The following is a 25,186-nucleotide window of genomic DNA, read 5'->3' on the forward strand; positions in this document are numbered from 1 at the left end:
GGGTTGAAGAGGTGTTAAAATATAACACATGGAATACAATGTGACAAAACATAGAGAAATCCACTTTGTTAGGAAAAATGAAAAAAAATAGTTTTGTCATGCTGAAAGACTAGAAAGTTTGCATTCAGAGGAACTTGGTTATCCTTAGTCCGGAATCACAAAAAAGCCAAGATACTGCAAATGAATAGGACATTAAATTCTGTGATAGATTTTGTTACAAAGCATTTTCAGTCCAAGAGTAGAGTTGTCTTAGTACAATTATTGAGGACATTGGTGACGTCACACCTGGAGTACTGTGCATAATTTTAAGACATACTTAAGTAAGATGGAGAGAAACAAATATTTGTTAGTTGTTAATTTGCATAAGGGAATTGTTTCAGGAGAAGAGATTTATGTCGAGCAGGCTTACATTCCCTTGGGTTTAGAAAAGTGAGAAGTGATCTAAATGAAGATTAATACTGTTTGAGAGAATTGACAGAGTTATGGTGAGAAAATGATTTCCCTGGCTGGGGAATCAAGAACATGGGTAATCAGTGGTAACCATTTAGAGCTAAGATTAAGAAATTTCTCTGTGTTGAGTTGTAATTTTCTAAAATTTCACGACCCAGAGAACTGAGGATGCTTGGGTTGCTGAATATATTCAAGATGGAGTTCAGTGAACTTTTGGGTATTCAGTGAATTAAGGAAAATAGTTATAGTGTCGGAGCTATAGTTGAGATAAAAGATCAAGCATGATATTTTTGTATTGTGGAGTAGGCTCAAACGATCAAAGTAGCCTCCTAAACTCTGATCTCTTATGTCCATACTGCTTTAAGATTTTCTCAGAATTTGTTATAGCATGGTCTCTCTGGAATTAAACAATGAAACAATGCATACTTCTTTCGAGATGCAGGTGCAGAGAATCACCATAACTTTATGGGAGGTATGAGAGGCAGTTGTATTCAATTGCTCTTGTTATCAAATTCAAATATCTCTTTCTTTTCCATTTATTTTTATGAAGTCGTGTATTTGTACAATTAAAGTGCAAAATATCTTATTGAAACATGCACTGATCAAATTCCTTTTAACAATGTTTTTTTTATTTGCAAAATACATAGCTTTATATTTTGCTGTATTTATGCCTTGAATTTTCTAATTTCTGAAAGTTTTGACAATTGACCTAAGATAGTGCCAACAAAAATAATGGGGATTGCCTTTGTTCAAGATCATCAACTCAGTTTCTCTCTGTGACAATAAAAAACAGTTAATTTTTTTTCAAATCATGAATGCTGAGGCAGCTTTAGAATAAAAAAAACACAAAAGCTCAGCTGTCTTAGCTCAATAGTATTTAATTCACAAAAGAACAAACCTTTAAATTTCCAACAAGAAAGTTCAGCAATCACAACAATCAAGATTTTCTCATGCGGACTTCTTTTTGTCCCACTCTTACTACATTATTGTCATTTACCCTGTGGAATCTAAGTGTATTCTAAATTTCCTGCTCCTCATTTGTAATTTAATCAGGAATGCGACTGTTCATGCACAACAGAGGTTTTAAATTTCAGAGACATGCTCTCAAAGGATGGAATATGAAGCTTCAATGTCATTCACTGCATGTTCGATTGCACAGCAACCTGCAGTTGCTATTTCAGCCTTGTCGACTTAACATGGAGAGCATTCTATGTGGTCATAAAGACTTCTAAAAAATACAACTTTATACAAAGGTAACTCAATGGCAAAAAAGTGAAAGTGCAATATATTCAACATGGCTTATCATTCAGAGCCTGAAGAGCTCTTAGTAGAGCAAAACTAGAACAGAAAAAAAGTGATTCAAATGCATATTGATAATTTCTGGGATAAATGGAGACTTTGCATTTTGCTTTCCTTGATCTATGACCGAAAGTAACGTTGAAAACTTTTGTTTAAACCGAAGGTTCAGTCGTCCAGTTACAGCAATCTTTGGTAAAGCAGATTTCAGCACTTTAATCCTAAAATTTGAAATTTATGGGTGGGATTTAAGATTCCAAATCATTGGATTTGAAGGTGGGTGTGCAGGGACGGTGGTTAATCAGCCTGTGGTCTTCCCAGCTGCTCTATCCATGCTGTAAAGTGCTCAGGATGGCGACAGGTAGGGTTCCCACCACTCAGCCAATTAATGCCTGTATCGTGACCTATTAATGCTAATTCAAAACCTCATCCCATTATGCTACTGAGATCTAACCACAGCTGTCCCACATAAGCTTCTGCTGGAAGGCAGAGTTGGTGTGGGTGAGGGAAGGAGAGGTTCCTCTTTATCCTGCGCCCTGAGGTATATCAAATTGTCATTCCGAAGGTTTTTACTCCCCAATTCATTCTTTCCTCATTGTCATTTAAATCCTGGCACCCAATCCTCTTTGCCACACTTGGCCAGAGCCTGCCAGCTTGGCACCCAGTGAGATGCCAATCAGATTTCAATGACCCAATGTATACTCTGTTTGCTGGACAGCTTCCAGCGTTTGAGTGGCTGGCAGCTCTCTGAGGCAGGACTTCCAATGCACGAGAGGAAGAAATTCCTTCTGCTATCTAATAACAGCCAGTGAACACTAAATGGCTTTCAGACACAATGTTCCTCTAAGTGGCCTCCCCCAAGCCCACAAACATTTTAGCCAAGATGTTGAGGAGGAGGTGCACATACAGGAATTTATGCAATTCACAGATATGTTTCAAAACAAAATTAGACTTAAAAAGACAGTTGTAAAATTGGCCAAGTAATCATTGATTGATTGAAAATTAATGACTGAAACCGTATGTAGAGAAAAAATCCTTGGTGAGCTATTTGTAAAATGTTTTTCCAAATAATGAACTTATTACTCACCATTATCAAATAACAGAAGATCATAGTTTGCAATCCACTAATTGCATCTCATTTAATTGATCAAAATTACAAGTTTGAAAATTATAAAAATACTTCTTCACATAAATCAGAAACTTAATGGACTCTAAGACAGCAATCTTTGAAGTAATAATGACATGAAAATGTGCAGATGATATAATTAAACAACTGCATGTCTTGTGAAGAGAGTATGTGCAATTTGAATAATAGTAACAGCAAAATAAACAAACTGTGGAACTATCTGTTGATGTTGGCATTGATTAAGGAATGAGGAGCAACTCCCACATCCCATAAACAAATTTTTAAAAACAGTGTTGGATAGCCCACCAGGATAATTACCACTGCATCTTTAAAATGAATTAATAGATGAATATTACTGCAGATGCTGGAATCTGTACTGAAAACAAAATATGCTGGGAATCACAGTGGGCCAGGCAGTATCTGTGGAGAGTCAGCAAGCTGATGTTTTGAGCCCAGATGACTCTTCATCAGAGCTCTGATGAACAGTCATCTGAACTCAAAATGTCAGCTTGGTTTCTCTCCATGGATGCTCTCTGACCTGCTGTGATTTCTCCCATGTTTTGTTTTCAAGTCTTGCTTTAAAGTTTTGGTTAAAGTACGGTAGGGTGGGGGTGCTAATTTTGATGCATTGGAAATCGTTCCCCAAAGAGCAACCAAAATAATATTGGCTCAGTTACATTTCAGGTTTCTGATATATTTTACAAAAATCACAACCACAAATGGAAAATCTTTCACGAATGAGAGCGATCAGGCAATGCAATGGAACTTAAACATTACTTTTTAGTGGAAAGAAAAACAATCTCAACGTATTTGGGACCGATAGTCTGGTGGCATTCTAGTAAAACAGTTGAAACTTGTTTTATCCCCAAAAATAAGTATCTTCGTGAGAGTGTCCAGTATTTCACCTCAGAGTAATCTGATTCAAAATTATTGAAAATGATCACCAAGAATGTTAAGTCTACAAGGCTGAAATAGTAGCTGCAGACTGCTGTGCAATCAAAAATCCAATCAATGACATTAAAAGTTCATGTTCCTTCCTTTGAGAGTGAGAGTTTGAAATATAATACCTACATTGTCCATGCCATAGATTTTGTGTACAGTAGTCTATGTTTTAAAAATTTAAATACTCCTTAATATGAAAAACTTGTATTATGTATCTATTAATACCTGTGTACCAAAAAAAAAGCACAATTCAAAAACCTTTTCTCACCAGTGCAGTGGCAACTTACAATCTCAACCTTTAGGCATGGCCCATTTTATGTGTGGCCTATATTGGGAAATTCAATCCTCAACCAGGGTAACAAATTATGGAGGAAAAGAAAGGGTGTGAGTTTAGGCAAAACTCACTTACATGTGTTAAATTTTCTAATCTTTTGCACTGGTTTATGTTCACAATACTCGCGTAAATGAGCATAAACATTCCAAACATTGCAGTAGTCTTTCAGTATTTCACCGAAGTGTACTTTGAAATCTAAGTGTTCAATTTAATAGTGGGAGTTTGACTGACAACATCTGACTCAGCAACAAAAGCACTGCCAACTGAGACATACTAACACAAGAGGCCTCTTTCTGACCTGAAATTTTCATGAAAAAAAGTTCTGAAATGTTTTAAGCTGTATCATTTGAACTTTTGAGAAGCTTTCCTCACTTTGCTTTGCTAAACAAATAATAGATTGTTTTAGGTTTAGTCTAAATGTATCATGGATCTTTACAGTCTAAGGGGTGGTTGGTCTGAGGAAGCTTCACTCAGCAAACTGATGGGACACCAGAACTCTGCCACATTCCACCAAAACCAAGTTCTTGGTGGGAGGGGCCAAGCTCACCCACCCAACACTGTCACAAGATGAGATGCAAAGCAATGAATGAATGACCACTAAGGGGTCTATTTCCATTTGGGCTGCAATTATTTCAGATCCAAGCAGAATGATTAAGACCTAGCCTCAGTTGCTGGTAAATGTGCACAGGCTGGGGATGGAGATCCCTTGATCTACTTTCATCTATGCATGACTGAGATTTCAAAGTCTGAACACGGATGAAGGGGATGGCCATTAAGAGCCCTCCCCCTCCTCTTGCTTCCAACCTACATAACATTGCTGTCCCCAGGATGTCACCCTTCCCTAATGGTACACATCTGTTTCAGGGTTGTTTTAATATCATGGGACTCCTAGTGATGTCAACCTTCATCTCCTCCCTAGCCATGCTGAAAGCTAGAGCTACCAGCTGGCCTCTAAAGGGCATCAAGGATCAAAACTGGAGTCAATGGGATTTAGCCAGAGAATGCCTCAATGGCTGGAGTCAAGCCTAGCAGATGAAAAACGGTTATCGTTTTTGGAAATTGACTAACTCAGCTCCAGGGCATCCTTGCAGGAGTTCCTCACATTAGTGGCCTGGCCCATCTATCTTCAGCTGTTTCATCAATTACCTTCCCTCTATCAGAAGTGGGACGTGTCTATTGTGCAATCATCAATGCTCAGCACCATTCATGACTCATCAGACACTGAAGTAATCTGTATCCATATGTGGGAAGAATGAGCAACATTCAAGTTTGGACTGAGAAGTGGCAAGTAACATTTACCCCCATTCATGACAAAGACAATCTCCAATAAGATCAAAATAAAAAATCTCTGCTTGACATACAATGACACTACCAACATTGAATAGCCCATCACCAACATTTTGAGGGTTGCATTAACCAGAAACAGAATCAGAGCAGCCATATAAATACCAGGGCTACAAGAGAAAGTCAAAGGTTAAGAATCCTGGGACAAGTAACTCACCTCCTGTCTTCTCAAAGCCTATCAACCATCTACAAGGACAGCAGATCCATGGGAACACCACTACTTGCAAGTTCTACTTCAAGCCACATACCATTCTGATCTTGAATTACTTCTCCATTTCTTCACTGTTTCCCTGGATCAAAATCCTTAACTCCTCCCTTTTAACAACATTGCAGATGTACCTACAATACATGGACTGCAACGGTTCAAACAGGCAACTCACCACCACCTTCTCAAGGCCAGTTAAGAATAAGCAATGAATGCTGACCTAGCTAGTGATACCCACCTCCACAAATTAATTCAAACAGAATAACTGCATTGGTCAGCTCCCGAATCTGTCGTAATAAGCTCCTGGACTTCAGGAAGTTCTTTGGAACAAACTTGTCTGCTACCTTTTCCTTAAGGCATTTATTCAGTGAAGAAACTCAGTAGAAATGGCTGGAAACAATTTCTAAAATAAAACATTAAATGAATATAATTTAAATCTACTTCAAGCTACTTAGTTATTCTGAGTCCGAGATACTGCAAATGGAGCTGAATATAATTCTCTAGATTTTTAAAAATTGATTGCTACAAGTAACCTGTTGGCTTTGATTAATTAAAAGTTAAACAATTATCTTTTACTTTTAGAACACTGTATTTCATTTTAATAATTATCTCCATCTCAAACTTGCTGTACTGCAATTCATAATTGATACATACCTCTTCTTCCTGCCAAAGTAATGCTGTTACTGAAACTTTGCTTGGAAACAAAGTTGTGCTAATTTTTAAATTGCAGTACATCTATAAATGAATGACATTTTCTTTGATTAGCTAAATAAATAACATTCTTTAAAATAATTTATCACACTGACTGCAAGAAGACCATATAACATAGGCTGAATAACTTACTTCAGTTCCTATCAATTCTGCCCTGCTATTCAATGAAATCATGGTTTATATGACAACGCACAATTCCAATTTCATGCTTTTTTCCCCATAATTCCTTACTGATTAGAATCTGTCTAACTCAGTCTTAAATTTACTTAATGACCAAGCCTCTAAAGCCCTCTGCAGTAAAGAATTCCACACATTCACTATCCTCAGAGAAGAAATTCCACATCATCATCCTTCAAACTCTGATGAAGAGTCATCCTGATTCCAAACGGTAGCTTGCTCTCTCTCTCTACGGATGCTGCCGGATTCGCTGTGGTTTATAGCATTTTTTGTTTTCAGGACAGATTGTGCAGTAATTTGCTCCTCCTCATATTCTCATAAACGAGTGACTCCTTATTCTAACATTATTACCATTGTAGACTCTCCCTCAAGGGAAAAGTAAACCTTTCACCATCTACTGTGTCAAGTACCCTAATAAACTGATATGTTTCAATAAGGTTGCCTCTCATTCTTTGAAATGAGGACACACTGAACCTATTCAACCTCTTCTCATAAGACAGTCCCTCCGTTCCCAGGATCAGCCCAGTGAACCTTGTCTGGACTGCCAATTCTCTCATAATAGTGCTCCTTGTTTAAAAATGGATTGAAGACAAGAGAGGCAGGGAAGCTTTCCCCTGGCTTTCTGTCATTCTCCTGGAGGTGATGTTGGAAATGGTCAGGGCAAGAAGAAAGTGCTACTTCCAATGGATGGCAAGCAGAGGTCAGACTTTTAAACCAAATAGGTGTAGCTAGAGATTGCTGAGCTGGAGAGAGCAGGAGTGCAGCTGGATTCAGGCTGCTACATATTAATGTCTAAATGAGGGAAACAAAGGTGAGTGACATCCTGCTTTCCATTCGAATTCCCTCACTGACTTCACCAGCATTCTCCCACACAGTAGCTCCACTTATTCCTCTCTTGCTAAGTACCTCCTCAGATGCCCATGTCAGTGGTCAACAACCAGATTCACCCTCAATTCACAACGTCGTGGAGTTGTTATGGCACTGAAGAAGGCCATTTGGCCTATCAAGTCCATGCTAGCTCTCAACATAGTAATCTTCACCCTGCTTTATTTTTAGGCCTTGCACATTTATTTGCCTCAAGAGCTCATCTAGTTTCCTTCTGAAATAAATGAACACCTCCACTTTCATCACGGTTCATAGGCAGCAGGTTGAATGTCATTATGACTTGTTGCATAGAAATGTTTGTCCTCACACCCAACTGCATCTGTGCATTAAATTGGTGTCCCCGATCCTTATACAAACAGGTAATGGAAACAATTGTTTCTGTCCACCCACCTAAACCCACTGTTATCTTAGGTAAATTTATCAAATCTCTAATCTTCTTTGCAACAAAGAGAACAACCTCAGGTTCTCTGATCTTACTTTGTACTTACATTTCATAATTCCTCAAATCATGCTCCTCTTTTTCCTCTGAAAAACCAGATCTTGGAGGATACTGCAGTTGTGATTGTCAGGTTGTGAGACAGACATAACAAAGGAACAGCAGTTGGCCATGTCAGCCCCTGGATGGAATCTGGGTGGAATCAGAATTAACCTGGGAATATTACACCTAAAATGTCAGCAACACTATGAAAGTTGTAATACAGACCTTGGGTAATTAACTTGTCTAGTTATCCACTTCCTATTCCACATAAGTGCTGGAAAGGCAGTGGTTTCAGAAAGTTAGAGGCAGGCTGTTCGGCCTCCTGTCCTGACACATGAAATGTTCGAGCTGACACCCTCTGGGTTCTGAAGCCCAAAGTGCCCCCAGACAAGGCTTCATCCTGCAAGGGTAGACTTGGTTATTGCAACATGAGGCAGCATAATAGCAGTGTCTGGAAGTCGGAGAGACAAAGAAATAAAAAGTGGCAGCGTCTTGAGAAGAATCCCCACTTCCATGTGCCCTTTCACCATTTTCATTCACTTGCTTGCTTGCCAAGAGCTGGAGTGACTGGGTGCATATCATTGAGGCACTGAACGCAAGATGGGTGGGGTGGCACAGGATATTCTAACACCTGCAAGTCCCCCTCCAAGCTACTTAACATCCTGACTTAGAAATATATTGCCATTCCTTCACTAGTGCTGGGTCAAAATCTTGGAATTCCCTCCCAACTGACACCGTAAGTCTACCTATGGCACATAGACTCAAAGAGTCAGAGAGATGGACAACACAGAAACAGACCCTTCGGTCCTTTGCCAACTCGCCCATGCTGACCAGAAATCCCAACCTAATCTAGTTCCATTTGCGAACATTTGGTCCATATCACTCTAAACCCTTCCTATTCATATACTCATCTAGATACCTTTGAAATGTTGTAATTGTACCAGCCTCCATCACACACCACCCTCTGCATGAAAAAAGATGCCCCCTAAGTCCCTTTTAAATTTTTCCCTCTCACTCTAAACCTATGCCCTCTACTTCTGGACTCCCCCCACCCAGAGACAAGACCTTGTATATTTATCCTATCCATGCCTCTCAAGATTTTATAAACCTTCAAAGGGTCAACCTTCAGCCTCTGACACCCTTTCAGGTTTCACAACATCCTTGTGACAGCAGTGAGACCAGAATTGCACTCAATATTCCAAAAGTAGTCGAACCAATGTCCTGCATGGACTCAAAATGACCTCCCAACTCCGATACGCAAAGCTCTGACCAATAAAAGAAAGTATACCAAATGCCTTCTTTACAATCCGATCCACCTGCGACTCAACTTTCAAGGAACAATGAACCTGCACTCCAAGGTCTCTTTTTTTCAGCAACACTCCTCAGAAATTTACCATTAACTGTATAAGTCCAGCTCTGCTTTGCCTTTCCAAAATTCTCACATTTCTTTAAGTCAAACTCCATCTATTACTCCTCAGCCCATTGGCCCGTCTGATCAACATGACCTGCAGTAGTTCAAGGCAGAAACTCACTCGAAACCTTCTCAAGGTTGGGCAATAAATGCTGGCCAGTCAGCATCATTCACATCCCCTCAGTGAATAATAAAGAAAACTCAGATATTTTACTGATTTCCTCCCCCAAGGAAGGAATGGTAACTGCATGAAGAATCAGACATGGTAGACCATCGAGAAGATACTGACAATAGTCAATGACCTGCACATTCAGTCCACCACTCTGCAAAAGGTGGAAAAAGCTTCAATCTTGTGTTCAATATTTAGATGGCAATGGCCATCATGAATCCCAAGATACCCCAGCAGTGGCAAGAACTAACTATGTCAAAAAGGAGAACAGGCTAGAAATGGATGAGAGGTGTACCACTAGGGCCTGATAGATATTTAATGAGGCAATGGTGCAAGAAAACTCACTGGGCCTTGCAAAGCTAAGCCCTCCATGAAACTCAATGCAAATGACAATTTGCTAAAACATAGTAAGATTTAGTCCTTATTTTTAAACATTTTTGTTCTTCTGTCATCTACTTATTTGCATCCCAAATCCAAATGGGCAACAGTCTTCAGGTGATCGGCATGGCCAGGTTGAAAGATAATGAAAGATTATAATCACATTTGTTTAATTTTTGACTGAGGGATTGATTTGTGTTGGACTGGGGAGAGGATGGTTACACTGTCAATATAGCCTCACTCATTCAGATAAGCTGAATGTGTCTGCATGAAGCTGTCATAAGCTCGATTAGAAGCCAAGGAATTGACTGGAAGCACTCTGGCAACATTTTTGTATCAACTGTCTGGCTCCTCCTCCTCATATTCCTTCAACTCCATGGAGGATGCTGAGTGGTCTGCATCTTCCTCCTCCTACCACTCCTTTCCTTTCTGATGTTATGCCAGGCAAAGCAGAAAACTATTAGGCTGAAGACCTTTCATTTTGTACACTGAAGTAGACATATGGAGGCACCTGAATCACAAGTTCAAGAAACCAATGCTTTGCTTAGCACTCACTCTTGTGGCTCATGTTGTACCTTTCTTCTGTAACAGTGAGTATGACCGAACGCAGGATTCCTTAGCCAGGTTCTAAGGTTGCCCTCATTTCTGAATAGTTACCATCTCGATGTGAGGAAATGTAAAAACCTGTGGGAGATTTGAGTGTTACGCAATGAAGGAATTGTGGTTGTCTCCATCAGCTGTTTTGCTCAGATACACATGATGTCTTAATGTTGGTCACAAACAAGTTGAAGATCAAGAGAGTGGAAAACCACTGAAACAGGCCAACTGCATATGAATCGCTCCCCAACCAGCCCTCCCACCAAGATTAGGCAGGCAAAACTCTGCCCATTGCATTTGATATTTTGAACATTTCAAGTATTTTGATGAGAGTAAATTTAAAGCTGTTCCATTTTTCTTGCTGGCACATATATAACTTCTGATATTCAGTGAGGCAGAGCTGAAATACTCCAGTGTGGGATAGTCAAACTACTCTCAACTAATCATTATTGTGGGCAGGTACTAATAAGTGTGAATTGAGCACAGTCATGTTGGCAAGAACATCCATCATGTGTGAATTCATACATTTCTGTAGTGCTGCTCAAAGTGGGAAAAAAAAGCTAATGCTATTAAAATCTTAATTGGATTTCTCCATTATACAGAACAAATCATTGCAAACTACTTTTGTGTATAAGACATATTGGCAATAGAGAATGATTAAGAGAATTATTCTTGTGTCTTCTTTAAATGTATGAAAATTCACTTGTGCAACTTTTCCTTTGGTTGAGCTATTATAAAGCAATATAAATGCATTTAAATCCTTTTAATGGAAACGCATTACATCAAGCACCCTTTTCACATCTTTGCAGTATGCTACATTAAAATTCTCTTCCCTTTTTGAAATTATACAATGTTTAGTTTCACTGATATATGATGATATCTTCAAAGCGTTAAGGGCAGACATCAGCATTAGAAATGCAAAAGCATATGGTCAATGAGCCTGCTCAGATATTAAAATGATCACAGCTGATCTTCAGATTCAATTCCACGTTCCTGACCACTCTCCATGCTCATTGAAAAATAGAAACAGTGTCGGATTCAGACTTCTTATTTCATATTCTGCAGTGTTGCATACCTGCTATAAACTGGTTAAGAATAGGATAATACCTAATAAAGTTGAGTACTACCTGGCTACTCTGGGTCTCCGCTGATTTCTCATAGAGCATCTCTTCTTAAAAATTATCAATAATAGGGAGAAGGTACCCTCATGGAGCTTTGTTAAGCCTGCCCTGCTCTTCAAAGCCAATTGATAGGGAATCTGACGAAATCAGCATGTCGGTCAGTTCAAGAAAATATACAGTTCACTGGATTGAGGTTTTGACCTGGAAAATCATGGAAGTGGAAGTGACTCTTGTCACTTGACTCTTGAGAAAGTGACCTGATTAATGTGTTTTCTGAGGTAGGAAGGAATTACCTATGCAAACGGACTACAGCAATGCAAGGCAGCAGCAAGTCAACTTGGGCAATAAATGCTGATTCAGCCAGAGATGCCCATATCTCATGAATGAATAATACTAAAATCCCCCCTAGCTGTTAGTCCACTGTGCCAGCAATTTCCATGGAGAAAATTGGTTTTTGAAGTGTGAAATATACTTTTCTGTGATTAGATAATGTCAAATCCTTAAGGAAAGCTTCATCTTCAGATGTAAATGCAACTGTCATGCTTATGGGCAGAAACAATGAACTGATTTTTGAGAATAATTTACCTGTTTTCAAATCATTTTTTTTTTCAAAATATTTCTTAACTTGCTAATATTTATTTTTGTACTAAGCCTAGTTATCCCTCTTTAAAATTACTTCTACCTCAACAGTTTACCTATGCAAAATTACACATTGTTTTTAAAATTTACATATTTATTTATAGATAGAATCCTTTCTCACAATTACATATCTTTGCATATTTGACTAATACAATCAATATGCCCACTGTACAATTATGGATAAGAAAGTGATTGAGTAACCATCATAATGGGAGAATGTGAAAGGGAAGGGGAAGGGACGGAAGGTCAGGAACAAAGCTGAGGCAGGACTAACGACCAAACTGTAGCACGATTGGTAGGAAGGTATTTTGTGTGAAATGAGAATGGGAATAGAGGAGTGGGTTCTGTAAATTATACAGGCAAACCTGAGGGATGGTAATTTAAAATGGGATGGTGAAGCACAGCGGACAGTTGATAAGAGAAAGGGAAGACGTGGGCCATTAGGATCCTGTATTAAGTTTGAATGGATCTAATTTGGTTGCTTAGTTGCGCCTCATTAGCATTAGAGTACAATTTTATTCCTATACACACATGATGATGGAGATTTGTTGATATGGTTACTCACACCATCGTGTGGGGTTTCTTTATTAGGAAGCATTATAAAAGTAAAGGCTTTCAGTTAAAAAAATACTTAAATTTTCTTCCCTGAAATTAAACACTTCAGAAGCATCGAGCAGCTGTAACACCCTCATATGCTGAGTAGTAAATACATAATTTTTTCAATCAATCAATGTTTTCCGGCTGTTCAAATTCACTATAGTCATTATTTAAGCCATCCCCTGCAATCCCACAAAATATTTCAATTATTCAATTCGCCTGCCCAAAAAAATATTTGTCATTGGTAACTCACAGAGACTTTGACTGAGGAAATATAAAGAAAGAACTGAGAAGGAAACATGAACGTTTCTATTCATAGAATTGTTACACTCCGGAATGTAGCCATTTATTCCACTGTGTCTGTATTAGATCTCCAAATGAGATCTCAATGAGTGCAATTCTTCTGCCTTCACCCCATAATCTCCACATTCTTATTTTGCAAAAAACAACTTTACCTTCAGTACTTTATAAAATACCTTCTGGACATCCAAATATAATGCATCTGTTGATTCCCATTTATCTATTCTGTGAGTTCTAATAAATTTATCAGGTATGATTCTCCCTTTATGGAGTTACGCTGTTTCTGCTTGATTACTGTAAATGCTTTGACATCACAGCCTTTATAACAGGCTCTAACATTTTATCAATGACAGATGTCAAGATAACTGGCCTGTAATCAATTGGAAGTTTGAAAACCCTCTGGGACTTTTCCAGAATTGAAGGGCTCTTGTAAGACTACTACCAGTCTGTTCATTATCTTTTCAGCTATTGCCCTCAATATCCTGGATGCAACATATAATATCTGGGATACTTAACAGTTTTCAGGACTCTTAGTTTCCCTAATACATTTTCTCTTGTGATAGTTATTATATTTATTTCCTTTCTCTTTTTTGACGTTTGATTAGTCAGTATTTTTTGGAATGTTCATGTCCTCTACTATGAAGACTGATGCAAAGCATTTATTCAACTCCTCCCCCATTTCCTGATTCCCTGTTATGGTTTCCCTGGCCTCATTCTCTAACTTTAACCTCTCTCCTCAATTTTTATTTAAATTTTCATATACTGTCAATTCTGATGGCACTTCCTACATACTCTCAAAGTTTATAATCTCCTGCTTTATCATGATTTTGGTCACCTTTTGTTGTTTTTTAAAATACTTTTCCAATTCTCTGGCTTACCGCTAATCTTTGCATTATTCAATGTGTTTATCTTTCAATTTGATACTATCCTAACTTTCTTGGTTGACTATGGAGCATTTATATCCTTCTAGAATCTTTCCTCACTGGAATATATCTTTGTTCTAAGTCATGAACTACTTTCTTGAATCCTTAACATTGTTCATCAACAATCTTTTCCACTGAACTCCTTCCCCAGTCCACTCCAATTCAACCATGCACTTCTACATTTGTAATTACAATTATTTGAGGTTAGCACAGTGGTTTCTGACTCACGTTTCTCACTCTCACACTGAATGTTAAATTCTACCATTTTATGGTCACTATTTCCCAGGATGTCTTCACTCTGCATTTATCAAAATTGCCTCATTACCAGATCCAAAATAATCTGATCTTTGGTTAGATCCACAGTGTATTGTTCAAGGAAACTATTGCAAATACTCAATGAATTCTGCCAGCTTGATTTTCTCAATCTGCATGATTAATGTTCTGTCTTTTTTGATATACTTTCAATTATTCCACATGCTATTCTCTGTCAACTGTTTAATTAATATTAGGGGGCTTTTGACTAATGACACCAGTGTCTTCCACCCTTGATATTTCTTGCTTATGTACAGGTAGTTTAAATCTAAGATCATTTCTTGTTATCACACTTATTCCATCTCGCACTAACAAATGTACCCCACCGCCCTTTCCTTCCTTATTCAATAAAGTTTACTTCCAAGCTTTGATTTCTTTGTTATCATGTATCTGCAATAGCTATGAGGTTTGATTCTGAACTCTTGCATGAGTCACGTATAAACATTCAAAAGATGACCCTGAATATCTTTCATTCCTAAGATCAGAACTGAAGTTTTTTTTTTAATTTCTGTAGCTTCTATTCTAGCAGAAGTTAGTTAATCTAACCATGCATTGAATGAAAAACAGCTGCTGAAAAATATGTAATTAGAGCAAAATCAAACTTTAAATCAACACAAGGGATTGCATAATCCTATCCTGACATGGAGCCAAATCACATCATACTGGAGTTAAAAATGGGGGGTGTGGGAATGATTATGGAATTAGCCCTCTCAATCCCATAACTAGCACAGGACAAAATGTTGGGTTACAGGCTCCAATGCAACTGTTCTGTGTTTACTGCCTCCACTACTTGCTTCATACAAATTTTAGTAATTGGGTTGGGTTTGAAAGGTGATATATTTCTTAGCAGCTCAAAGGCATCATGAACCTGTGGAAGCAATGACTTGGATCCATGTAAAAATCTAAATTCACAAGTTGCTGATTTCAAAAGTCACAGTGAAGTACTATATCATGATGCATACATGTTTTGATATACTTATGGATGGTAGAACTTTGGTTTGAAAAGATTAATTACCATTACCTTGAACAACTTCGTGAAAATGGAAAAGTCTTTAGATGTATTAGTGCACTTATTCCACTGGATAAAACTCTAGTCTGGATTGCACAATGGTGACATTCAGGTTTCATTGCATGAAATATTTCCTTTGAAATTCAATTCACTCATCTGCTTCATGTTTTCAATTTTTTAATAGATTTCTCAACCTCTGACTTGCCTTCAAAGCATTAATGTATTCAGTTCTAGAGGTTTCAATGTCACAATTCAATTAAATCTCTTTACAAATGCTTTCCCAGTTTTTAAATCCACATGTGGATCCGACTCATCAAGACTTGTTGTCACAGCTTAGCTACTTTGACAGATGTATGAACTTTTAAAAGTTAATGTATTTAAATGTATTTTAAGTACTGTTTGTACATTTTATTAAATTTATTAATGTCTCAGAAACACCATATTGCTTTATAGGGTTCAAGGGTTCAAGCGTTCAGATTAGATTGGATGAGTTGGTTGGAGGACAGGGGAAGTATAGTGATAACGATAGTAGTAGGGATAGTGTGTGAGGAACTTGGGTGAATGATGAGAGGTTGAAGATTGATGGTTAGGGGTGGAGCAGATTATGCACATGTACAAAACTGGACCAACATGTCAGAAAACTGAGGCAGGCCTTTTAAACTAGTAACTTGCATCTCAGACCTGCTTTAAGAAGTCTAACTCTACTCCACCCTCAACTCCTTACAATGAAATATTGTGGATGGGAACTTGCATTCAGAAGACAGGGTTGAAAGGATAGGAAATCCCTTGACTCCCATTGCCATCTCCAAGATGAAAATCTAACCCCAGGTCTGCTAAATGGCATTCAAAGTTTTTACCAGTGGTGCAGAAAGTTAGAAGGCTGGAATGACATGACAAATGTCAACATATCAATTATAGTCTTTTATTTTGACACGGTTGAGCAAGCCTGTGGATGAGCAAAGTTTTGTTAGAGCATAAAGGTTAGCAGAGCCAGAACATAAATCCATGCTGCCTTGTTAATGCATTTTTCATTAGACACCAAACTCAGTGTTACCTGCAGTGAACAAGCAAGATTAAAACATTTTTTTTTAAAGTAATGGATCTTTTCTGCTCCACTAAAACTAACTCTTTACACCATCACTACATATTTTGTAGTGAAAAACAAACAGGAGCATTACCTTTGTTGTTGTAGTGATTGTAACAAGGTCATCCAACTAGACATCAAAGAATACGAGTTCCCTGATTGAGGCTGTCAATCTGGGCCAACCAGGGAGCCTCGGCTGACAGATAAGAAGAGGAGTGTCAGCGATACTGGCACACTGAGAACTGGCTCTGAATGAGGCAATACAAGAATCAAGGACTGTTCGTGTGTAAATAAAGGTGTCTTGGTGATGCAATATCGGCCTCTGTGGAGTTAATGCAGTTGGTCTTTCACAATTTATTGTTTATACTTTAACTACCTTCAACCAAATGATGACATAAAATGTCTTCTAAGAATAAATGAAGGAAAATGTCAATTAAGTTAAATAACTGCAAAATAATTACAATTTAATATTAATGATTAGAATGATTATAGGAGCAATCTTCCCAGCCTTTTTTTCCCTCTGCAATCGATGTACTATTATCTCTATTGGTAACCTTATTTCAAGCTGTCATGTAATGAGTTTTATTGTTTATCACTGATGCTGAAAATTGATGTACTGTCATGATTTATTACACTTGGCAAAGACTGGTAAACATCAATATTTATTCATTTTATTTTCAATTGAAATAATATAAAATTCTACTAACCTACTTTGGGATGAGAACAGTTATTGAAAATGGCAAAGTTGGCATCATGTTAGCAAATCTCAACAAAATGTTGACTGACATGGCTTCCCATGTTAGAGTCCATCTGTATTTTAAAATTGCAGAGTAGTAATGCCATCAGAGGCTATTTTTGGATCACTGTTATCTATATTTTTCTTTACTATTTTTAATTTTCATCCAACCATGATTCTGTGGACAAACTTCACAAATAAGTAAATAAACAATTTGTTCCCAGTCCAAATAATCTAACTGATTAAAAGTGTGCAGGATGAAAATATAATAAGTTTTTTTCCTTAAATATTTCCTACTTTTTATAAACAAGTTAGTAAAATTTTCAATATTATGAGAACAACTGATTATGGTAAAAGGAGTTAGTCACAAATCATGCCACAGTTATATCAACACATTTGTAGAATTTAGTAATGTACAATTTAAATGCAATCTAAGATTTTTGGGAACTGTTATTAAAATATATTTTTAAAAATTACTGATATCAAAAACTACCCAAGTATACACAAGGCAGGTAGTGAAAATTTGGACATACTGAGAACTGCAGATGCTGGAGAGTCAGAGTGCATAAAAAGTGGATTTGGAAAAAGGACAGCAGGTCAAGCAGGGCCTGATGAAAGGTTCCAACCTGATATGACAACTTCCCTTCTCCTCTGATGCTGCTTGACCTGCTGTGCTTTTTACTGCTCCACTCATTATCCCTCAGGGATGAACAATCCAGAGTTATCAAGATATTTCCACAGTGGTCTAAATTTATCAACATGTTTTGCACAGTTCTGAGTGTAGGTGAAGGTGTACAGTGAAATGTGCTTGAAAAGCTAACAGAAAAGTATTTGTATATATTTATTTATACCATAGTTTTTCAAACATTAAGATTTGAAGTGTTATTATAAGTCATATTTCAAATGTGATTTATTGACAGTCAAGCATAAAAAAGGGCTATTAGAGTTAACACTGAAAGCCCTGCCAGTAGATCTGCAAATTTCAGGGCAGCGTGAAAAGAGCCACGTTTTTACCTTACAATATTGCTCATGTGAATGGGTTCTCTACAGTGACAATAATTTTGAAAATCTATTGATTCCTTGCTGGGCTGACTATGTACATGTGTAAATTTTCACAAGAGTGTCAGAAGTTACTCAGTATTAGGAACATCATAAGGAAAAAAAAATGTGGTTAAGGAATTTGCATGAGCCAAGGTTGCCAGATAGGTATCAAGAGTGAGAATTCTGATTAGTTTTCTTGCTTCCCTAATAATGGATCTGGCCATTCACTGTTCTTTCATTGCTAAAAAGATGCGATTAAAAGAATACATTTGCATGAAGGTGTTTTGCCTGACAGATCTATTATTGTGTACTTTCAATTTGGTGGCAGCATACATTTATACATCTCTCACAAATGCACAAATACATGCACTTGCTTGGCTTTAAGGTAATTGCCAGGATAATTCAACTTGCAGAAACTATAATAAGGTTGCCTGACTTCACCTTGCTTCTTTTGCAGATCATTGTAAATCAATGCCCTTTAAGAGCTGGAACAGTTTCTTCCTGTCTGTTTGAACCAGCCCGCTCATGATTTTGGAAACCTCTATCAAATTTCCTCTTAGCCTTCTTCTCTCTAAGGAAAATAGTCCCAACTTCTTTAATCTATCCTCAGAACAGAAGTTCCTCATTCCTGGAGCTATGCTTGTAAACCGCTTCTGCACTTACTCCAATGTGTTCACGTCCTTCCTACAATGTGGTGCCCAGAACTGTACACAATACTCAAGCTGAGGTCCAACCAGTGTCCTATACAAGTTGAACATTACATCCTGAAGAATCCTGACTGAGTTATGCAGAGATAAAAGTATGAAGTGTAAATTTCAATATTTAATCCAATTTAAAATTGTGTATCAGATGTAAGATAAGGGCAGACAAACACAAATTGAATTAAGAAAGAGATGTAAAAGAAGAGAAAAACACAAGTAGCCATTTGTAGTTCAATAAAATCAGCAAATATAATTAAAATCTCAGGAGTTCAGACTTGAAACTTGTAAAAGAACATTTTCAGTATCAAAGAGGATATTAGATGATAAAGACTATTTTTTTCAAATCACGTACTTAAGTGGACAGGTCCTAAGTTGCTGGTGCATTTAGAAGGAAGTACGTAATCTCTTACTGCTATTTGTAGAAATGCTGAGTTTCTTGTTGAGGCACTGTTGTGACAAAACTTACAAAGGAGCAAGAGAATGTAATCAGTAACCTCTCGACTTCTATTTATAATTGCACATGGTGTGAGAAGTTGCCGGATCATTTACTCCTTGACAATATTATATTCTTACTGCAAACATTTTTAAATTCTTGTAAATGGAAGATTAAAACTATTTTTAGACAAGCTATAAAAAAGTTAACAAATGAAGAAAACCAACTAAGTATGACTAAATTAACATTCAAATTTCAACTCAAATTTCTCTGTTGCTAATTTCTACAAAATATTAAAAAGTAAACAATTGCTGTAATGTATTGCTGCATCACAATGTATCCTGGCTATTATAGCAAAATGTAGGTGACAGAGTTATGTTTTATTACATGCTCCTTCCATAGTTGTGTTGATGAATGGAGGGTTCCATCCACGTTTCCAATTTAACTAGTTTATCATCTATAAGAGCCATTTGTCATCAAGATGGCTGCCATGCTTGTTGACTAAATAGCAGTGACTGTGGAAAAAGATTTTAACTCACTCAGAGCGACCCACTCACACAAAGTTAAAACTGGGCACGGTGTATAAAAATAATTGAACCTCTATGAATAACTTTGGGATGTCCTTAGTATGTAAGAGGTACACATAAGGCCATGTCACTGAGTTTTCGTAACATATTGTCAATAGAGGGAGGGCTGGAATAAGTAGCAATGGGACACAGTAGGAATGGAACTCAAGTCTTCCTGTCCCTGCGGTGATGCCAAATTATCAGTGGTGGGTATGCTGGGGACTTGGCCACCCCCTGGGATAGCTGATTGCGGCAGGTCATTGGTAATTTAAGGGTCACTTATCATAATCAGCAGACATTCTACCCATATTGGACGGCATCTGACATGTGGAAAGACTGCTGAGTAAATTGTTGTGGTCTGCCTGTGGGCTCAAGGAAGGTACTCAATAACATGCTGGTACTCAGTCAGACTCCCTTTTATCCCTGGGCACCGTAGCCTACATGTGAGGCTTGACATCCCCCAACCATACTGAACAGCTTGCCTAGCCACTGGGGTGCCCTTTCCTAGGAGCTGCTGACTCAGCAATGACAACTACTAGCAGCAGCATATCTGAGACTGCTGAGCTTTCTGATTGATTTGGCTGATCTTGCAGGCTTGTCATTGTTCTTAATTGGACAGTAGCTTCAGTGTCAGCCTCATAACTGGCTACAACCAACAGTACTCCAGCTCATGTCCTGCCAGCAAATTATGTGAATTTAGCTTCCCATTTTCATCCTTTGCAGTGACTGTACAATTTAGTACTTTAACTCAGATTTATTTCATGTGAGTAAAAATTACTGATGGATAGGGACAGCACTTACAAATCAGTATTATTAGTATAACATTTGATGCTGAAAGTACTTTCTTTTACATTTACTTAAATTTAATTTAAAACCTGGACTTACAACTAACTGTTATTAAAAAGAGATACTGACTTAGTGTTCCTTTTCAGTTCTTGTCTGATTTGTTATCTATTTTCTTTTATGTTGGACTTTAACATAATTGCTCACTTCCACGACAAAGTTAAGATGTCAGGCAATAGAAATTCCTTGCTCAGCAGTCAACATTCTAGTATGTTTGTCTGTAAGCTAAAAGAGTTGCCTGTGAAATTCATAAATGTCAAGGCAGGTTCCCATGAATGGAATAATAGTCATGGAAATCAATTACTATATTGAAGACTTTCATGGCCTATTCCATTAGCCTTCAGAAAAAAAATGGCAAAATGTGTAACAACTGTTGATTGGTTGGAAAAAATCAATCACTTAGATGGAGATTTTCATAGACCAAGCCATAGCTCTCTGAAGAACAAGAGGGAATGTGAGCATGAAAAGAAGGACTTGTATATGCACATTGATTATTAAAGCATTGGTATAAATTTACATTTGAAAGGTTAGACGTACAATTTAATACTGCAAGTGATTTCATGCAGCAACATAGCTATGTTGAAGTATTAACAGAACATGGCTGTAATAAATCACATCATAGACACTACTGTTACAAATTTAAAGACTTATTCTGTGCTTTTTATATTCACAACAAGCTTGCTTTGATATTGCACATAAAACCGAGCAAAAAGATAAAACATTCCTTTATTTTAGCAATGTGAATGTCAGTTGGAAGTTGTTAAAATTTGCTAACATTTAAAAGTACATTTCAGTTTGATTTGAAGGTTACTTTTGGTAAGAGGATACTATTTCCAAAGAAAATGGTGTGGGGATTTAAAAGAATAACAGTGGGTATCTAATTTCTGAACGCATGTTTTTAATCAATAAAGGATCAACTTAAAATATTGCTACTGCCTCAGCCTAACGTTCAAAAAAACTACAAATGGAAAGGTTATAGTGTAGATAGTAATCAGCAATGCTGACTGTTAAATGTATTAAAATAAAATGCTAATGTTATTTTTTCAAAGAATCGATTTAGAAAGAGAAGGATCGTTAAAAAATGGGATGAAAAGAATTCTTGCTGATAAAAATAATTGTGTCATTTTGATGAGAAGCTGCAAATTATTAATTGCAACTGATGTATCCAAAATATCATACTTGATTATTATATTTCTAAGTAGATAAATAGATTCATGTGAAAATTCTTTACTGGCAAATAGTCTTCTTACAATATCACTGCCCTAATGGTGCAGTGTGGTGTCCCTACCTCTGAACCAGGAGACTCTGGTTCAAGTCCCACCTGCTCCAGAAATGTGTCATAACATCTCTGAATAAGTCGACTTGGAAAATATCTCCTTTTATAACACTGCTGTAATGTCCCAGACTCCAAGTAACATGAGCAATGACAAATCAATTGGTAGAGTATTCAGTAAAGAGATTCAAGACAAAAAGTCCAAATTTAGAGCCAAGGTTTGAAAGTCAAGATGAGAAACGTATACGTGAGTCCAGAGAGACCTATTTGTGTGTTGTTACATCTCATTAAGTGCATCTCACTTACATGCAACCCTCACACACAATGGAGAGAAACAAGATGGTGACAATTCCCCACATGCAAGTTACCATGAAAGTTGCCTCCAGCTCCTCCACACCTTCACCTTGGACAGCAGTCCCTAACAGCCCAGGGTACTCAGCACAGGCAGTGACCACCCACACCTACCAACTTCAGAGGCTGGCATTAGTACATATCAGCCTCACCATATAATCACGGCAAATTTCAGACTCACTTGGAATGCAGTTCATCATTTTGATAATGCAAGGCTATTGTCTGGCTGCTTTGTGCGTAACAACAGGTACCAATCTCAGCATCAGAACAGGGTGCAGCTCAGGGCTCTGAGCTTGCTATTTTAATGCTCGCTCACTTCATGCATTCTTGGTTCCAGACAGCATCTCTTCCTTGACTTGCCTTTTTGCGCTTTGCTGCCTCATTCAGAACTTAAATACTCACAATAATTCACTCTTCCATTGCCTTTTATCACAGACACCAAGTCAGGCAGCTTGTCATGGTTGCCAGCAATGATCAGTCAACAGAGTGGACTTGTTGCTGCATGGTTATGTTTTCATGTGCTTCAGGCAAGGGTGACTGTTGTTAAGGGCAATATCCAATCTCAGTACAAGGACTTGGACATGGACAGTCAGCTGCTTGGATGGTTATGGTCAGGGGTTCCATATCACCACAGTCCAAGAAGTGGGCTACATTCAGTTCTGCAGACCCAGTGCAACTAGTCCAGAGATAAACGAGACTCAGTTAAGAACCTAAAAAAAAATCAGTCAGGGGTCCAGTCAGTAAACACTTGGCAACTATCCTTGCAAGTCAGTGAGAAGGTTGGATCGTGGTTAGACCTGGTGTCTGCTTACTGAAAGTCAAAGGGAATATTATCAGGGGCCAAAGATGTTTGGGGATGTGAAGTTTGATTGTGCAAGGCAGCATGCTAAGATGATAACTAAAATCAATTTGGAAAGATGGAATGTAAAGAATTTGTAGTAACACAAGATTTTTGGCTCATTCTGTTGAGAAGCTGTAAATTGTTAATTGCAGATGATATATCTAAAATATCCTCCTTGATGATTATACTTCTACAAATAGATTGACAAATAGATTCCAGGTGAAAGTGACTGATAAATCGCAGTGTTGCTGTATAGCCACATGCCACAACAATATCACACCTTCAGAACAGCAGCAACACTTTATGTGCTTCAGGCACCACACTGGCTAAGATGGAGATGGGACAATAATTGTGAAGGGATATAACTCAGCAAGTAGAGGTCAGGGACAATAGAGCACATGGGTTACTATGGGTTAGAGGCTTCATCGATGGTCACCACCACCTGCTTCATTTGGGGAATGGTGCAGTACGGTGGTTGGCATCATTATGCCAGAGGGCCAGACAAATGAGAAAAAAAGTTGAGTGAGAATATATGGAAGCACAAACTTGATTGTACCTATGGACCATATGATAGGTCTCCTAAAGCTAATGCTTAATTTGGTCTGGGTGAGCTTTGCAGTAAAGACTAGTGAGAATGTGCCACACTATCCTTGCAAACTGTACCTTACAGAGCTGCAGTAGTTAGGAAGTGGATGTGATGGATGCTAAAGAGGTGGCATTGGGCAGTAGTCTTCCAAGGAGGAAAACGATGATATTGTCATTGTGCAATAAGAGCATCATCTTCAGTATGATAGAATGGTGCAGCATTGGGTGCAACAAGACAGTCAGGATTTAATTGATTTCAACAGATATATGTCAGGTGAAGTAATCATTTATTAACTGTAAAATGTATTGCTTCTCATGTTTGTTTTCAAAAGCCAAAGCAAATTTGTTTTGTTTGATTCCTTTTTCTTTGCTTTTCCTGTTGTTCATGAAAGTTAAAATTACTTTCCAACATGTGATGTCCCCCTATTGACTAATGACAAGATGTTATTCCATCCTGTAAAAGTGTTGCACTTCCTTAGACAGGGTTCTAGCACAGTTGGTACTAAGGATGGGTAGACTTTGTAGCTTCATTCTTGTAGCTGCCGTTACAATGATTGTCAGAGATTGAGTGTAGTGAAGGCAGCATTATTCAAGGAGGGTGGTAGGGATAAAGCAGGGTACAGCTTTGAATCTAATGTTGGTGGGAGGGAAACTGTTGGAAAACATTCTGAGGGACAGAATTAATCTCCATTTGGAGAGGCAAAGATTAACCAAGAATAGTCAGCCTGACTTCGTCAGGAGATCAACATGTATTAGAATTTGCTATTAAAAGATCAATATCTTTCAATAGAACTTATTTATTCACAGATAAGATGTAGCAATCAAAGAGTGAAATTTAGTCTGTAAAGTTAATTTATCATTGGAAAAAGTTAAATAAATAAAATCTCAGTTTCAAATTTCAAACTTTCAGTTACTAAAGATGTTATTATGTGCTTGGCATCTCCAGGCTATTATTTCCTGGCTCACTAATCATCATCATCATCAATTCACTGAAAAGGATAACTGCCTCAAAGTGCAGCCCATGATAAGAGTTTTGCTTGGAACCTTTTTAATGTATTTCTGCAACTCTCTTTCCATCCTCTGTGGGCATATTGGAAGGACTTGTATATCAACAGTCAACAACCTGGCTATATTATGAACACACTTTTCACACTCACCAAGTCCCAGTTGAATCTCAAACCTATCGTTGCTGCCTTAGAGGCAGGGATGCTAACCACATCAACCTAGGATCATCACACCCGCTAATCACCCTCATACTTGCTGGCCTACAGTGGTTAACATTGACAGTTTGCATCAAATGTAATATTCTTAACTTCAGATTCTGTTGT

At 37.8% G+C, this 25,186-nt stretch overlaps 1 protein-coding gene across 33 annotated transcripts in view; it reads right to left on the reverse strand.

The window, feature by feature from the left end:
- nrxn1a (neurexin 1a) overlaps positions 1–25,186 on the reverse strand; it is a 1,876,207-nt gene that overhangs the window by 393,662 nt on the left and 1,457,359 nt on the right. The window lies entirely within an intron of this gene.

Source organism: Chiloscyllium plagiosum, unplaced genomic scaffold (assembly GCF_037043375.1).
Source record: "Chiloscyllium plagiosum isolate Xiang-an unplaced genomic scaffold, Cpla_swu_hap1 HiC_scaffold_10, whole genome shotgun sequence".
In the NCBI taxonomy this organism is placed as follows: domain Eukaryota; kingdom Metazoa; phylum Chordata; class Chondrichthyes; order Orectolobiformes; family Hemiscylliidae; genus Chiloscyllium; species Chiloscyllium plagiosum.